Source organism: Delphinapterus leucas, chromosome 16 (genome assembly GCF_059928025.1).
Source record: "Delphinapterus leucas isolate spDelLeu-1000000601 "Yukka" chromosome 16, BTC_Dleu_Yukka2, whole genome shotgun sequence".
NCBI classification, from domain to species: Eukaryota; Metazoa; Chordata; class Mammalia; order Artiodactyla; family Monodontidae; genus Delphinapterus; species Delphinapterus leucas.
In genome coordinates, this window is record NC_143144.1 from 78,907,933 (window position 1) to 78,925,907 (window position 17,975).

The 17,975-nt window shown below is 46.3% G+C and overlaps 1 non-coding gene and 1 pseudogene across 1 annotated transcript; one reads left to right on the forward strand and one right to left on the reverse strand.

Moving 5' to 3' along the window:
* Window positions 1–846: 846 nt before the first annotated feature.
* Window positions 847–15,810, reverse strand: LOC111172581 (polypeptide N-acetylgalactosaminyltransferase 11-like; annotated as a pseudogene).
* Window positions 2,773–2,853, forward strand: LOC115801539 (small nucleolar RNA SNORD35). Its single transcript, XR_004021839.1, has one exon. It is a non-coding gene; the product is annotated as a small nucleolar RNA SNORD35 (small nucleolar RNA).
* Window positions 15,811–17,975: the final 2,165 nt, after the last annotated feature.

Sequence of the window (17,975 nt, forward strand, 5' to 3'; positions counted from 1 at the left end):
AAGGGAAGAAGTCCCATATTCCTTGACTGCTGCAGTGTGTTGGGCCCTGTGCTAGGGACCTGCCACACACTGCATGTGCGTGTCCCCCCAAAATTCATTTGTTGAGACCTAATCCCCAGTCTGATGATGTTAGGAGGTCATGAGGGTGGAGCCCTCATGAATGGGATTAGTGCCTTTATGAAAGAGGCCCTGGGAGCTCCCTTGTCCCTCAGGCACTGAGGGACACAGCGAGAAGACAGTGTCTCTGAACCAGAGAAGCAGGCTCTCACTAGACACTGAATCTGCAGGTGCCTTGATCTTGGACTTCCCAGCCTCCAGAACTATGAGAAATAAAGTTCTGTCATTTGTAAGCCAACCAGTCTATGGTACTTTTGTTATAGCAGCCCGAATGGACTCAGCCACAGTTCCTCATTGAAGAGTTCCAGAGGTGGCACTCTCATTTAGCAGCAGCAGAGACTGAGCTCAGAGAGGTTAAGTATCCAGCCCAGGATCACACAGCTAGTAAGTGGGGCATGGAGGTTTGAACCAGGTGGCCGATGTTAAACTCCTGTTTTCACTAAATCCATGAAGATGTCTCCAAAACGTAGGGATGATTCAGCAAAACCTCTCTTTTTACAGTTGGGGAAACTGAGGCATGGAGGAAGAAATTACTTCCCAACATCAGACATTAGACCTCAAGTGTCCTATGATCTTAGGCAAGCAGCACAGAAACTCACATTTAGAAACTCTCAATCAAAGTTCCAACATTACCTTTGTCCTGGGGTCCACTGTGCCCCAGCTGCTGCTTCTTTAGAATGTAACCTCCTACCTAACCAAAGAATTAACTTGTAAAATTAATATCTTCATTCAAGCAATGTCTAAGAGCCAGAGCCCATGTGATGAAATACCAGCTTGGCACTAATTTACTGTGTGACCTAGAACAGATGACTTAACCTCTCTGTGCCTCTGTTTCTTCATACGTAAACTAGTGATAACAGTAATACCTGTCTTGCAGTCCTGTGGAGTCATCGTGTTCTAAGTGCTTAGAATGGTACCTGACACAGGATTAACAGTTCAGTCAACATTGGAGGCTAATATTGGACTTATCTTTCCAGATATCATCCTGTCCCTGTGAAAGGGGATCTTGGACTCACCTGGGAGGAATTCCTAGGAAAGGCAGGCATGAGGGAGACATCGTGGGTGAGGGGGCTAGGCCAGGGCCCCTTTATCTTACCCCACTCCCCCACACCCCCCGTGCCCACAACACTGCAGCCTTATCCATTTCTGAGCAGATTTGCACGGCAGTCTCAAGCTTGACACTCAGTCCAGGGATTTTAGCAGGAAGACCCAGACATGATGCAGCAGGTGCTGTGTGGTGCTTGGCCTCCCCAACAGCCCCTCAGGACCCACAGTCCCTGTCCCCACCTCACTGGGCCTACTGAGGCCTCGAGAATGACCGTGATGCATGACGCATCACTGCCCTGCGTGTGCCTGAGGTGGGCTCTGGAGACATCCTCTTGAGTGGGGTCCAGGCCACTGCTCTGATCGGGCTGAGCTGACACCCAGCTGCGTGGAGGAGGGCTGGAGTGCCCTCAGGGGAGTTGCGTGTGGGTCACAGCCCAGCCCCAGGAGAACAGGGAAGAAAGCGGAGGCTGTACCTGGGAATGGGATGCCCAGGCCAACAGGGGCTCCCTTTGCTACAAGGGGACATCTCCAGGGTCAGCCCCAGGAGAAAAGACCCTCATGAAGCCTAAGGGTATGAAGAGTCAGTCTCCTGAGCGCCCACTGTGTTCCAGATGCCCCACTAAATACTTCCAAAGCATCACCTCATTCAATCCCCCAATACTCCTGTGAGGCTCGTATTATTCTTACCCGCATCTTACAGCTGAGGAACTGCGATGGTTAATTTCATGTGCCAACTTGACTGGATCACGGGATGCCAGATATTTGGCTAAACATTATTTGTTTTTTTTTTTTTGCGGTACGCGGGCCTCTCACTGTTGTGGCCTCTCCCGTTGCGGAGCACAGGCTCCGGACGCGCAGGCTCAGCGGCCACGGCTCACGGGCCCAGCCGCTCCGCGGCATGTGGGATCTTCCTGGACCGGGGCACGAACCCGTGTCCCCTGCATCGGCATGCGGACTCTCAACCACTGCGCCACCAGGGAAGCCCTAAACATTATTTCTGGGTGTGTCTGTGAGAGTGTTTCTGGATGAAATTAACATTTGAATAGGTGGGCTCAGTAAATGGGTTTACCCTCCCCAACGTGGGCGGCATCATCCAATTTGCTGAGGGCCTGAACAGATCAAAAAGGAGGAAGGAGGAACTTGCCCCTTCCTGCCTGATTGCTTGAGCTGAGACATCAACCTTCTCCTGCCCTCAGTTCCCCTGGTTCTCAGGACTCTGGACTTGGACTGAATTACACCACCGTCCTTCCTACTTGCAGACAGCACATCGTGGGGGCTTTTCAACCTCCATAATTGCATGAGCCAATTCCTTATGATGTTCCCTTATACACATACAAAGATATGTGCCTGGTTCTGTTTCTCTAGAGAATCCAGACCGTGTGGATTCAACCAGTAGGGAAGGAGCAGCTCATGTGAGGTCACACGGCTGCTCCATGAAGAGCCAGCTCCAACTCTCTCAGTCCCACTGCCTCTCACTTCTGCAGGGACCCCATAGTAAGGCTGGGAAGCGGTGTCCAGCGAAGCATTGTTTCCCAGCATCAATATCCCCACGGCGATTTACTGTGTCCCTCTTTGCTGACTTCCAACAAGAGTTAAAAATGAATATTTAGCAGATGGTGGCTTTTTCTCACAATGGTCTGTGAATGCCACTGTGGGCAGTGCTGATAATGCCCGTGGAAATGAAAAAAATGAATAAAAATGAATATTTACAAGAGTCACATTTCATCCTGGCCTCTAACTTATTTGGTTCGACCTCGTACAAAGCTTTTTACTCTTTCAGCTCTAAATTTTTCATCTTTAAAAATAAAGTTATGGTGTAAGTTTAGACATATGTCAGTGGAAAAGAATTGAGAGTCCAGAGATAGATCCACACACACATGGTCAATTGATTCCAACAAAGGTGTTAAGGCAAGTCAGCAGGGAAAGGATGTTCTCTTCATCAAATAGTGCTCAAAGATCGGGACATTCACATGCAGAAAGAAATAATAAACCTTGACCCATACATCATGTGGTGCACCAAGTTTAACTTGAAATGTATCATCAACCCAAATGTAAAGACTAAAAATATGTTAATAAAACTCCCAGAAGAAAACATAGGAGAAAATCTTTGCAACTCTGGGGCAGGCAAAGATATCTTTGATAGAATGCAAAAGGTACGACCATAAAATAAAAATCTGATGAATGGTCCACATCAAAATTTTAACACACTACTCTTGAAAATACCATGAAGAAAAATGAAGATGAGCTACAGAATGCGAAAAACATTTGCAATATATGTGTCTAGCAAAAGAATTGTATCCAGGGCTTCCCTGGTGGCGCAGTGGTTGAGAGTCCACCTGCTGAGGCAGGGGACACGGGTTCGTGCCCCAGTTCAGGAAGATCCCACATGCCGCGGAGCGGCTGGGCCCGTGAGCCATGAACACTGAGCCTGTGCGTCTGGAGCCCGTGCTCTGCAATGGGAGAGGCCACAACAGTGAGAGAGGCCCACGTACTGCAAAAAAAAAAAAAAAATTGTATCCAAACTAAATAAGAAGACAACCCAATAAAAAGAGGCAAAAGATTTAGACAGACTCCTCCAAAGAACATTCGCTCATGACCCACACACACAAAAAGATGTTTAACATTATTAGCCATCAGGACAGTGCAAATTAAAACCATGATGAGATGCCAGCACACAGGGAATGGCTGGAATTAAAGACTGAGAATACCAAGTATTGTGAAGAATGGAAAACAACTGGGACTCCCATACATCGTTGGTGGGAATGCAAAATGATGGAAAACAGTTTGGCAGTTTTTTATAAAGGTAAACATACACTTATCATATAACCCAGCAATTCCATGCCTAGGTTTTTTCCTAGGAGAAATGAAAACACATGCCTGCAGAAAGACTTGTATAGCAATGTTTTTAGTAACTTTATTTGTGATAATCCAAAACTCAACACAACCCACACATCCATCAACAGGTGGAAAAACGATTGGGGTATATTCATGTATGTGAAATGATTTATTAAAAACAGACAAAACTAAGCTGGAGGAATCAGGCTCCCCAACTTCAGACTATGCTACAAAGCTACAGTAATCAAGACAGTATGGTACTGGCACAAAAACAGAAACATAGATCCATGATAGAGGATAGAAAGCCCAGAGATAAACCCACGCACCAATGGTCACCTAATCTATGATAAAGGAGGCAAGAATATACAATGGAGAAAAGATAGCCTCTTCAATAAGTGGTACTGGGAAAACTGGACAGCTACATGTAAAAGAATGAAATTAGAACACTACTTAACACCATACACAAAAGTAAACTCAAAATGGATTAAAGACCTAAATGTAAGACCGAACTCTATAAAACTCTTAGAGGAAAACATAGGAAAAACACTCTTTGACATAAATCACAGCAAGATCTTTTTTGACCAACCTTCTAGAGTAATGAAAATAAAAACAAAAATAAGCAAATGGGACCTAATTAAGTTTAAAAGCTTAGGTTTAAACTTTTTTTAAGTTTAAAATCTTTTGCACAGCAAAGGAAACCATTAACAAGATGAAAAGATGACCCTTAGAATGGGAAAATATATTTGCAAACAAAGCAAAGGACAAAGGATTAATCTCCAAAATATACAAACAGCTCATGCAGCTCAATATTAAAAAAACAAACAACCCAATCCAAAAATGGGCAGAAGGCCTAAAAGACATTTCTCCAAAGAAAACATACAGATGGCCAACGTACACATGAAAAGATGCTCAACATCACTAATCATTAGAGAAATGCAAATCAAAACTGCAATGAGGTATCACCTCTCACCAGTCAGAATGGCCATCATCAAAAAATTCTACAAACAATAAATGCTGGAGAGGGTGTGGGGAAAAGGGAACCCTCTTGCACTGTTGGTGGGAATGTAAATTGATACAGCCACTATGGAGAACAGTATGGAGGTTCCTTAAAAAACTAAAAATAGAATTACCATATGACCCAGCAATCCCACTACTGGGCATATACCCTGAGAAAACCATGATTCAAAAAGTCACATATACCCCAGTATTTATTGCAGCACTATTTACAATAGCCAGTAGCCAGGACATGGAAACAACCTAAAAGTCCATTGACAGATGAATGGATAGAGAAGATGTGGTGTATATATATATATATATATATATATATATATATATATATAATGGAATATTACTCATCCATAAAAAGGAACAAAACTGGGTCATTTGTAGAGATGTGGATGGACCTAGAGTCTGTCATACAGAGTGAAGTAAGTCAGAAAGAGAAAAGCAAATATCATATATTAACACATATATGAGGAATCTAGAAAAATGGTACAGATGAACCTATTTGCAGGGCAGGAATAGAGACACAGACGTAGAAAACGGACATGTGGACATGGGGTGGGGGGGGAAGTGGAGGGTGGGATGAATTGGGAGATTAGGTTTGACATATATACATTACCATGTGTAAAATAGATAGCTAGTGGCAACCTGCTCTATAGCAGAGGGAGCTCAGCTCAGTGCTCTGTGATGACCTGGATGGGTGGGATGGGGGTGGAGGGAGGTCCAAGAGGGAGGGGACATATGTACACATATATCTGATTCACTTTGTTGTACAGCAGAAACTAACACAACATTGTAAAGCAATTATACTCTAAAAAAAAAACAAACACAAAACTAGTCTATAGTGACAAAAAGTAGATCAATGGTTACTTGGGTTTGGGGTAGTGGACATTATAAAGAGACACAAAGGAATGTTTTGTGATAGAATGATAGAAATACACAGTGATACACAGTGATAGAAATACTGTGTATTTAATTGTAGTGATGACTGGTTACTCGAGTACATTGTCAGAGCTAGTCAAACTGCACACTTTTAATGGGTGAATTTTACATAACAACGTGAATATAATTAACATGGCTGAACTGTGCACGTAATACGGTTAAGATGGTAACGCTTATGTTATTTGTTTTTAGCCACGATTTTTAAACAATTAGCACACGTAAAACAATGGGTGCATTTTACTGTATGTAAATTAAAGCTGAATAAGGTTGATTTAACAAGTAAAGCTATATATCTCTAAGATCTCTTCTAGCTCCCGGAAATCTTGACAAATTCTCAAAATTATCTTCTCTCACCATTATCGAAAATTCTTCACTTTTCCATACTGCTCAAAATTTTCCTAATAGGATGACATTCATCTTAAGATAAATTTAGAGGTGGAGTCTTTAAACTTTTATGTGCCATGGGCTCTCTGGCAGCCCGTGAACTCTATGGGCTCCTCTAAATAACATTTTTTAAAAGAATGAATACATAAGATTTTGAAAGAAAACAATCGTATTAAAAATGTAGTTGCCAAAATATTTTTTACATATGTTTGCAGTATAGTGATATATGTGCTTTGTTATCAACACATTAAATAACAAGGAATAGTGACAATCTCAGAATTTACCATCATTTCAAAAGATGAGCCTAAATAAGATTTCGAGTACCTGTATCAACTGTAAAGTGATGTGAAGTTACCTGTGATCTCCACTGGTGACAGAGTTATAGGCTAACACCCCTATGTTCTACTCCTCATTCATAATTGAAGTTAATGCTAAATTTTTTAGTGAAAACAAGGACCACATTTTCCACCAAATTCATGGACTAAATTCGGTCTGTGGAACGCAGAGAATCCCTAGTTTAGTGTGTGATTTTGTCATTCGCACCTTGATGTGAAAGCAGCTTTTGACAGCCTCCTTTTGATTAACCCTGAGATTATCCCCTCACCCACAGGAAGCTGAGAAGGGAGCCTGGAGCACAGGGAGGATGGAGGAAGGGGGTACTGAGAGCTCGCGGAGCTGGATGTAAATGGTGGGGGGTGGCCAACAAAGGCATGGGGAGGGTCTATCTTGAAGTTTCGTGATGGGCTGGTTTAACCTCTCTCCTTTATTTATTTATTTATTTATTTTTTACATCTTTATCGGAGTATAATTGCTTTACAATGGTGTGTTAGTTTCTGCTTTATAACAAAGTGAATCAGTTATACATATGCATATGTCCCCATATCTCTTCCCTCTTGCGTCTCCCTCCCTCCCACCCGCCCTATCCCACCCCTCTAGGTGGTCACAAAGCACCGAGCTGATCTCCCTGTGCTATGCGGCTGCTTCCCACTAGCTATCTACCTTACGTTGTTTGATAGTGTATATATATATGTCCCTGCCACTCTCTCGCTTTGTCACAGCTTACCCTTCCCCCTCCCCATATCCTCAAGTCCATTCTCTACTAGGTCTGTGTCTTTATTCCTGTCTTACCCCTGGGTTCTTCATGACATTTCAGAAATGTGGTGCAAGGAGGAGCACCTCGTGGGTTCCCCCGGTCTGGAGAGCCCGGCTCCCACAGAAACTGGCAAGAGCTGGAGGAAGGATGAGTTGGCAGTTAGGGGCGGCGTGAGCTCCTGTCCAGACTCTCCTGGAGGCAGGCTGGACACAGGGCAGACCCTCCCTCCCGCCCCTCATGCAGCCCCGGCGCCCCCAGCGGGCTGCGCAGTGATGGCAGGGCGGGGTCCATCCCCAGAGCCCACGCCACAGCTGCCCCGCTGGCTCTCACTGCCTCGAAGGTAGCTTCCACCCAGGGCTCTTGGCTTTGCCTTCAAGGTGCTTTGATTTCTGCACTGAAAAATTCCCCGAGGCAAAGAAACAGAAAGGAGTGGTTATCTGCTGAAATTCCTCACAGATTTACCCACGACTGAGGCCCAGAGAGGGGAGGGCACCCGGCTTGGGTCCCCAGGAAGCAGGTGGAGGGGCTGAGACCCGCGTCCGGTCCAGGTTCGCTGGCTCTCTTCTCCCCTGAGACATAGGGATGTGAAGGAAGGGCAGCGTCGTGGGCAGTGCCCAGCTAGCCCGCCTGTGGACACACAGGTGGTCAGAGGCAGGGTGGGCCTCAGAGATCATCAAGCATCTTTATAGAGGAGAGAAATGTGTTCCTGAGAAGGGAGGAGACTCCTGCCAGCAGCTGGAAGTGACAAAACGGTACTTTGGTCCTAGGTTAGCGGTTCCCAAGCCTGACCAGGCACCAGAATCACCTGGAGCCATCGTTCCAAACACGACTCCGGGGACCAGTCCCAAAGCCACACATCAGAACCTCTGTCAAAGGGCCCGACATCTGCACTGTCACTGAGCAACCCAGGCAGCTCCAGTGTGTGACCAGGCTTGAGGACCATGGCACTGAGCCATTCCCAAGTGTGCCCTGGAAGGGGCTGGGGTGGGACCTCTGACCCCTGCCCTGGGGTCTAGCCATGGGCAGACGGGAGGGAAGAGGGCAAGGAGAGTGTTCTCCCCTTGGGGAGGAAGAACGGACCTCAAATAGGTGCTGGTTCAAGAAAAAGCTTAAGCCTTGAGCCAACCCTTCCTTTTCGTTGGGTAAATCTAGACCTGAGGGGTTGGGTGCAGGGAGGTGGGGGAGGGGGACTTCATTGGGTACAGCATCATTTTAATTCTCCGATTCTCTCCATTAGGACAGAGGCTGCATCTTACTCATTTCTGTACCCCAAGTGCTCAGCCCAGAGACAGGTACACAGCAGGCACTAAATAAATGCTCCTGAATTCCCATTATTAGCTATGCTGCGTGAGTGGCGCTTTCACGATAGAGTTTTCTGCCCCCTCTTGAGTTTCCGCAGACACTGGGAGTTGCTGAGAATGCTGTATTCCAAGTCAAAATATTCATTATGACACACGCTGTGTGCAATTTCCACAGACCCATTCATTACCCCATAATGTGCTTGGGGAGGAAAACAAACCGCTCTTAGAAAGGCAGCCGTGCAGTAGCTGAGGTCAGAGCTCTGTCGCCACACTCAGTGGCCTTTCCAGGGTGCATCTCTGTTGACCGTGACCAAAAGGGTCTCTGGACCTGGGAGCATTGGACAGTGGATCTTCATCCAGGCAAGATCCAGTCACACATCTCAGGCAAGGTCAAGAAGCCCAAGGACCCCAGGGACGAAACCCACTCCCTGGCCCCTGACATGTGCTAATTGCAGCACGTTTATTTGCAACGCTGGGGACCCTTTCAGTCATGGGAGCAACGTAGAAATTCCTCTGTTTGACATTTTCTCTGTTTATCTCATTAAAAAAATAGCTGCACAGTGCAGAAGTTTGCTCCTGGTCTCATTAGCTGTCTCCTCATAATTGCAGGTTTTTAAGCAAACTCCAGGCAGAGCCTCTGATGGAAATTAAACTCAAAGAGAAAGAGAACGAGAAAAATGCGTAGGAGCTGGATAATTGCATGCCTGTGTCTCTAGCGATGGGCTCAGGCAAACAGAGCAGCAGATGGGGTCTAAGCTGAAGGAAATATGGAAATGAAGCCCAACTCAGACAAATGGTAAAATCAAAGCAAGCCCTGAGAACACTTCTGGACCAGCCTCTAGCTCTCTAGCTAGTGTTTGTTCGGTGACGTTACCTGGCAGTTGGCTCTGACATTTCCCCCCCACCCCTGACCGTACTCCCTGGACCTCCTCTCTCTCTTGGCCAGGGAGGGTTCCAGCACCTGCTCCCAGGGCTGCAGGTCGCTGGACACCAGCCAGGGCACAGCTGGCCTGCACCTTCCCTCCCAGCCTCTCCCGCCAGCTGCACTCATTTCCATCCAGCCAGCTGCAAAGCCTACGCAGGGCGTTCGAGGGCTCTTTACTCTCACCAAGCAGGTGCTAGATTTTTTTTAACCTGGCGTCCTCCTCAGCTCATCCTCCAGCGTGGGCGGGAGGAGGAGTCATGGGCTCTGGAATCAGCCATCTTTTGTGACCGTTAACCTCTCAGAGCCGCCATCATTAAAATGGTGATAATAGGGCTTCCCTGGTGGCGCAGTGGTTGAGAGTCTGCCTGCCGATGCAGGGGACACGGGTTCGTGCCCCGGTCCGGGAAGATCCCACATGCCGCGGAGCGGCTGGGCCCGTGAGCCATGGCCGCTGAGCCTGTGCGTCCAGAGCCCGTGCGTCCAGAGCCCGTGCTCCGCAGTGGGAGAGGCCACAACAGTGAGAGACCCGCGTACCGCAAAAAAAAAAAAAGTGGTGATAATAACACCCAAACTGTTAGAAGGATTAAATGAGCTGTCTCTGGAAAGCGCTGACATGCAGTAAGTACTCCATGTATGTTAGCTCCCTACTCAGCCTCCAATTTCTAAGAAATCCGTAATGTCCTCTGGAGTGAAGGTCAGACCATTCGGGGGTTTTGGAAATGCTAGCTTTACAGGGCAGCCTCTCTGGAAGAGACAGTATGGCTCAGTGAGAGGAGCCCTGTGGGTTTGCGTCTCCTGTGACCCTTGGCCGTAGTCCCCATCCTTTTGGGTCTCCATCTCCCTGGTGCCATCAAGGATGTGGCGAGCCTGTCCCAGGCCCGCCCTGCTCAGCTGACGAGGCTGTGGTGAGTTCTGGGTGGCTAAGGTGTGAGAACAAGCTCTGGAAACTGGTAAAAAAAGGAACTTTTACTCCAACCCAGATGGGTAGCTTATGGGAACGGGCAGCTCTGGAAACCCACAGAGGAAAAGAATTCTCAAGGACTTTTATTGGAGGCTCCGTGTGGGCTGGTAGCACAACTTTGGTGCAGCTGGTGCCGTGGAAAGAGCCACAGCTTTGGAGCCTGAAGCATCTCGCTGACCTGTACCTGCTGTGAGGCTCCAGGCCGATTCTTTACCTGACAGTGGGAAATGGGAAATGCATAATGGATGTAAATGCTCTTTATAAACTGTAAAGCGCAGATCCACCTGTTAGTTGTTTTGTAATTCTTCACTCTAGCCCCAAGGATGCCCAGCTCAACATTATGTTCTGGTTGGTACTTAGTGTAAAATAGATAGCTAGTGGCAACCTGCTGTATAGCAGAGGGAGCTCAGCTCAGTTCTCTGTGATGACCTAGATGGGTGGGATGGGGGTGGAGGGAGGTCCAAGAGGGAGGGGATATATGTATACATACAGCTGATTCACTTCCTTGTACAACAGAAACTAACACAACATTGTAAAGCAATTATACTCAAAAAAAGAAAAAAAATCCTTGTAGAAGCGACTATACCCAGACCCTCCCTGAAAGCACATCTATGTCCAAGCAGCCTTTGAAGAAATTAGCCTTAACAAGACGATATTTAATGCAGATTGGGGTCTGTAGAATAATGGCTCCCTAAAGATAATCCCCAGAGCCTGTGAATATGTTATGTTACCTTAAGTGGCAAAATGGACTTTGCAGATATAATTGAGTTAGGGATCTTAAGACAGGAATATTATCCTGGATTACCTAAGTGGGCTTAATGTAATCACAGGGTCCTTAAAAGAAGCAAGACAGAAACAGGGCAGTCAAGGAAGGAGATGTGACGATCGGAGCGGGGGTCAGAGCCAGAGAGAGACTGAAGATGCTGTGCCGCTGGCTTTGAGGTGGAAAAAGGAGCTCAGGGATGCAGGCAGCCTCTGGAAGCTGGAAATGGTAAGTGGATTCTCCCCTAGAGCATCCAGAAGGAACGCAAACCTGATATCTTGATTTTAGCCCATTGAGACTCGTTTTGGACTTCAGAACAATAGAGCTGGAAGATAATAAATCTGTGTTGCTTTAAGGCACCAAATTTGTGTAACTTGTTACAGCAGCAAAAGGAAACGAATACACAGATAAATGGACACTTCTGCAACTTGCATACAAAAATCCCAAAGCCCAGGCACAAAAAGGGAGAAACCTGGTTTAGCAGGCACACTGTGGAACAGAGCTTAGTGACTAAATGTCAGTGATGTGGCCCTGGTCACAATGGCAGCTTCAGTGTTGAGGCTCTGTTTGTTTGTTTGTTTTTAAAGAAGTAGAGTAACTGGAATGAGAGAGAGGATGTTTTACATTCACTAAGGTCACTGGTCACACAGAAACAATGGGTTCAGTTCAGGGCAAAACAATTCCAGGAGGGCATTACAAACTAGTTCATCTCCTAAGCGTGAGAGAGAGCAGGAACTCTCATACTTTACTGGTGGAGAGCAAACTGGTACCACTACATTGGATGGCAATCTGGCAATGTGTATTACAAATTTTAATGCACGTATCTTTCAATCTAGCAATTGCATTGCTCTAAATCTATCACACAGATACCTGTACAAAGAGGTATATGCAATGCAAGGATATTCATGATTGTTTTGTTTGTAGTAGCAAAAGATTGGAAACTACCTCGTGTCCATCAGCAGGGGACTAGTTTAATGAAATATGGTTTTTATGAAACTGCCTATGTTGCTTTTAAAAGAATCAGGTGCGGCTTTAAATACTGACGTGAAATCATCTCCAAAATTTATTACTAGGTTTAAGAAAAGCAAGGTGCAGAATAGCGTATGTAATATTTTTGTCTAAAAGAATGTGTATACTTTGCAAATGCATAATTTCTCTTGAAAAGATAGGAAGTGGTAACGTGATTATCTCTGGGGGGAGGATTCCAGAGCCTGGAGGTATGGCAGATAAGGTTTGATTTGCCCTTCATCTCACTTTTACACTTTCTCCTCCCATGTGCCTGCATTATATATTAAAGAAAAGGAAGATAAAAGGGAAGGAAACAGAAGTCCCTGAAACCAGCTCATGGGTGTGGCTGTTAAAAGAACTGGAATGTTTACTCTGTGCAGAGGGCAAGGCTGAACCAATGGAGAAGGTTTGGTCTTTGAAAGAAGAATTTTCCAGCCATCAGAGCCGCCTGAAGGAGAACCGGGCTGCCCCCGTGAGGAGTGAGCTCTCTGTGGCTGTTGGGCTGCGTGAATCTTTCTTGCGGGGCCACAGCGGGGTCTCAGGTTTTGGAGGACTTAGTATAGTGCAGGAAGTTTCACCCCAGCTCCATATTATTATTATCTTTTAATAATAAAAAGGATCCTTTAAATGTAAATAGTACCATAATTCATCAAAATACTTTATAATAGTTAACTGCCTCTTAAATATAATCTTATACACGATGCTTCTGGAGTTGAAAGTAATGTGGATGCAATCTGTTTAACATTATCTATTTAGAACATGGTAATAGAAGTGGAAAAAATTAACAATCTCCTATGAAGTCTTCTAAGAAAGGAAATCATAACAAGTTTCTGATCAGATAAATGCCATTCCGTTATTAAAATGGGTTAAAAAGAAGTGTAAATAGATTTGAATAGGCATGTCAGTTTCCTGGGTTTTGCCCTTCTCTACAAACTTGACTCTTTAATAGAGTTAAAACTGTATTCTTGTTTTCTGTCATAAGCAAAAAATTCCTTAACGGCAGCTCAGAAGTGACCTTAATGTCTTGGTGAAACATACTTCTTCACCTTCTGATGGTCACTTGGTGCTCCAATCTCTAGTATATCTGCTGTCTCCCCTTTGCTAATCTTCTCAGGCATCTCCATTAGGAGGACAACTGTGATGAATCACCGATGAATCACCATTCCAGCCACAGCGTCTGTCTTAACTCTCCAAATTGTGAGGAGCTGCCACCACAGGTTGCCATAGCAACATAGCCTTTGTGACTCGGTAGATCGACCACTCTTAGGCACTGTCCACCTGGCACCTGGTACAGCCAATTATTCTTCCCAAAATTCTATTGCTGGGCTGCCCCTGATCCATTACACTTCATGAGCACTTGATGAATGAGTTTCCGACATATCCAGGCAAAGGGAGATTATTTAAAATCAATTCATGCTCTTCATTATAAATTCAGAGCTGATTAGGGTCACTGTAGCCACATCCCTTAAGCACTCCTAGGCCTCTCGTCTGACTTGGGCAGCCCTGGGCCACCAGACACTTACTGATCTGGAGGTGACAGAGCCTTTCCCATTGAAGGACTTGGGGCATTTTGACCTTCTTTCGATAAAAATGGATTGCTAGGGTTTGGCATTGGGCTCAGGTATCTGCCTCTCTTGGCAAATGTTATCCAAATATCATTTAAATGATTTACAAGCCAACTTCTTCCTCCATTCAACATGCTTATTGATATTTCCAAAGCTTTTGGACCCCAGCCCAGGTCTTATGGAAAAATACTCCTGCTTATATTCATCCAACTAAACATGAACCAGTCTCATCACGCATGTCATGATATCCTCGCCTTCAGGAGAACCATACGGTCGCCTTTTTCCAAAAATGTGTCCAACTCTAGAGCAAGGGATGATGAAGAGCTTACCTCCACCCATCCGAATCCGAAATGATATCTCGAAATTTTCTCCTCCCCAGATATCCATGCCACTGTCACACTGTCCAAGTTCAATGAAATAGTTTCTCTTCATGGCAAACGATCCTCCAGCAATGGTAGGTGACTATTGGTGTAGTAGCTCCCTCCAGGCCTCTGAGCTTGGAAAAGGGAGCACGACCCATCTGAAATGCAGCCCCCAGTTGAATCCCCCTCACAACACGGGAGGAGCTATAGGCGAGGGTCAGCACTGGTGGTGCTGGTCACCAGGCATCCTACCGTCCACTAGTCCTCCTGGATGACGGCCAGCGAGGAGCCGGCCACGTCACAGCCGCTCTGATGATTCTGCCTCAAATCAATCTCCCACGCTTTGTATTTTTTATTACTTTAACTTTTCCAAGGAGGTAGTTTTGGACACATTCATCTAGTTCTCCTTTCAAATCACTGTGCACGAGCATGACGTCCTGAAGAAGCCAGGCAGGCGTGTGGTCTAGGAGGCTGTGAACAGGCCAGAGCCAGGCACACAAGCCTTCACTGGAGAAACAAAAGGCAACAGCAGCCACTGGCAAATCCACTGAGTCAGACTTGTCTGGACATGTGCTGCATTCCTCGTATCGGCTACATCTCTGTGGCAGCCAAGCCCTGACTCAGAAGCATATTGAAGGCATGTTTCTGATACCGCAGGTCTCTCAATGCCTGATCACTTTCATTAAAAATCATACCCAGGGCTTCCCTGGTGGCACAGCGGTTGAGAATCTGCCTGCTGATGCAGGGGACACGGGTTCGAGCCCTGGTCTGGGAGGATCCCACATGCCACGGAGCAACTAGGCCCGTGAGCCACAACTACTGAGCCTGCACGTCTGGAGCCTGTGCTCCGCAACAAGAGAGGCCGCGATAGTGAGAGGCCCGTGCACCGCGATGAAGAGTGACCCCCGCTCGCCACAACTAGAGAAAGCCCATGCACAGAAACGAAGACCCAACACAGTAAAAATAAATTAATTAATTAATAAACTCCTACCCCCAACATGTTCTTTAAAAAAAAAAAAAACATACCCAATGCAGAAGGGAATTTCACATTATCTTTTTCTGCATCTTCAGTGTGGTTATCTCTCACATCGTCAATGTTGTTTGCTTTGAACTGTGGCTCTAATACTCCGCTTGGACCTCGAGTGAAACAGGGATAGAATTTGGGGAGGAAATAGTCCACAGAGCCCAGACACCTTGATGAGCACATTCTTAAGTGGCTGTCGGTTCACTGAAGTTGAAATAAACAAAAAGCAAAACTGTCCAGTTCCCAGGTGTACAAGAACATCCACCACAGAAATATCGCACGGTGACATTTCGCACTGTGGACCCGGCATAGCTGAAGGGCTGCTTTCAACTTCCTAGAGCAGGTGCTGGAGCCATAAGCTGGTGCTGGAGGCTGGGTGTGAACTGGCGTGAGAGTGAGAAACTCTGGGGATGCAGTCGTGGGTTGGGGGCCACACTTCCGGAGCTTGACCTCCAGGACCCTGGCTCCGTACTGGAACCATGTGGGGGACTTTTACATCTCACTGATGCCTCCCCCTCCCCCCAAGACCAACTGAATCGGAATCAGGAGTCTGGGCTCCATTCTGGCCTCATCTACTCCTGTCCCACACCCAGCTCAGAGTGACTGTCTAAAACATCAATCTGATCATCCCACAACCCCCTCCCGAAACTTCCAGTGGTTTGTCACTGTACTCAGGACAAAAATCATGTCCTTGTCAAGGCCTGAAGTCCCTCCGAGTTCTGTTTTCCACCTGTCTGGCCCTCTCACTCACTCACAAGGATGCAGTCCAGCTACTCACCACCGTGAACTTACCAGAAGCACCACTGACACATTTACTGTGCTTCTCGACTGCCCCTAGTTATTATGTTTCACTTTGATTAAAAACACAGGTGCACATATTCCTTATTTCAGGTGTTCTCTAGGGGCAGAGGCAGCCAATTATCCCATTACAGAAATCATGTACCTGGAATAATAATTATGCCTCAGAGGAATCCAATTGCATCACTTGAATAAAGTCAAAGCATTTAGATTGCTCTTAAGGAAATCAGGCATGCACAAGAATGACTGACTTGTTATCAGGGGAGATACTAGCTCTGCGTGGAAATTCTACCAACTGAGATCAAGAGCATGGGGGTGGGAATGATGGATCCCTTGGAAATATGTTGAGTCTGAGATGCCATGGGGGACTCTGGTGGGGAAGTCCAGTGCACGGTTAGTTGGATGATTTTGAAGAAGGAGGGAGAGTTCTAGGATGGAGACAAAGTTGGGGAAGCATCAAGATTTAGGAGGTAGGGGCTTCCCTGGTGGTGCAGTGGTTGAGAGTCTGCCTGTCAATGTAGGGGACACGGGTTCGAGCCCTGGTCTGGGAAGATCCCACATGCCGTGGAGCAACTAGGCCCGTGAGCCACAGCTGCTGAGCCTGCGCGTCTGGAGCCTGCACTCCGCAACAAGAGAGGCCACAACAGTGAGAGGCCTGCGCACCGCAATGAAGAGTGGCCCCTGCTCGCCGCAACTAGAGAAAGCCCTCGCACAGAAACGAAGATGCAACACAGCCAAAAATAAAGTAAATAAATTAAATTAAAAAAAAAAGATTTAGGAGGTGGTTCAAACTATCTGAGCAAAGAGATCACCCAGCAACTGGGTGTTCGGTGACCGTTTCTGGGGCAGGTGGAGGGAGAGAAGGATGGAGACGAAGAGAAGATGCAGAGAAAGGGACACTGAGAACAAAACCAAGGAGTGGAGAAGTTTCAAGAAAGAGAGGCAGTGTGTCCAAAAGGACGAGTAAGATGAGGCCATCTCAATAACCCAGACTGGGGGAGTGAGGGGTCTGCAGGGACTGGATCAGGTATGGTTTCAGGAGCAAGATGGAGGTGGAGGTTGGAGCACAGAAGACAGAGCTATAAGCGGGAGACAAGGAAGGGCCTCGACCGGTGGAGGAGAAGTGGCTGCTCCCCTTTGCACACTAAATAAAATTTAAAAAATAGAAAAGAAAGGCTAGTGTCCCTGTTCCCAGCTCCTCCCTGGCCCACAGTCCTCTTCTTCCAATCTCTCAGAACATGGTGTGCGTGCATGTGCTGTGTTTAAGTCACTTTGCTTTCAGATTCTTGCCTTTCATTTATTTAAGACAAAAAATTTTTTAAATGCATCCCGTATTAGTCAGGGTTCTCGAAGGAGATGAAACCAAATGTATTAAGAGATTTATTTTAAGAAATTAGCTCATGTCATCATGGGGGCTAGCAAGTGTGAGATTCATAGGGCTGGCAGGCCGGAAACTCAGGCAGGAGTTGACGTCACAGTCTTGAGAGAGAATTTCTTCTTCTCCGGGAAACTTCGATTTTTGCTCTCAAGTCCCCTCACTGATTGGACGAGCACTCCCTGCCATTATCTCCTTTATTTGCAGTCATCTGATTGTAGGCGTGAACCACATCTACTGCCCTGCAACACCTAGATTAGCGTTTGATTAAATATCTGACTGATGCATGAAACCAACCATCTCACCTCCTAAACGATGCAAACTGCTGGTCTCCTACTCCAGCCAGACCAATGACAGAGTGTCGTATCCGTTTAATAAAATATCAGAAAATGGAAGGAGGACGGGGGGGTCCTCCTACAGCCCCTCAAATGAGACACGAAAATTGGAAGAAGCTGTAACTCTGCTTTCTCAGA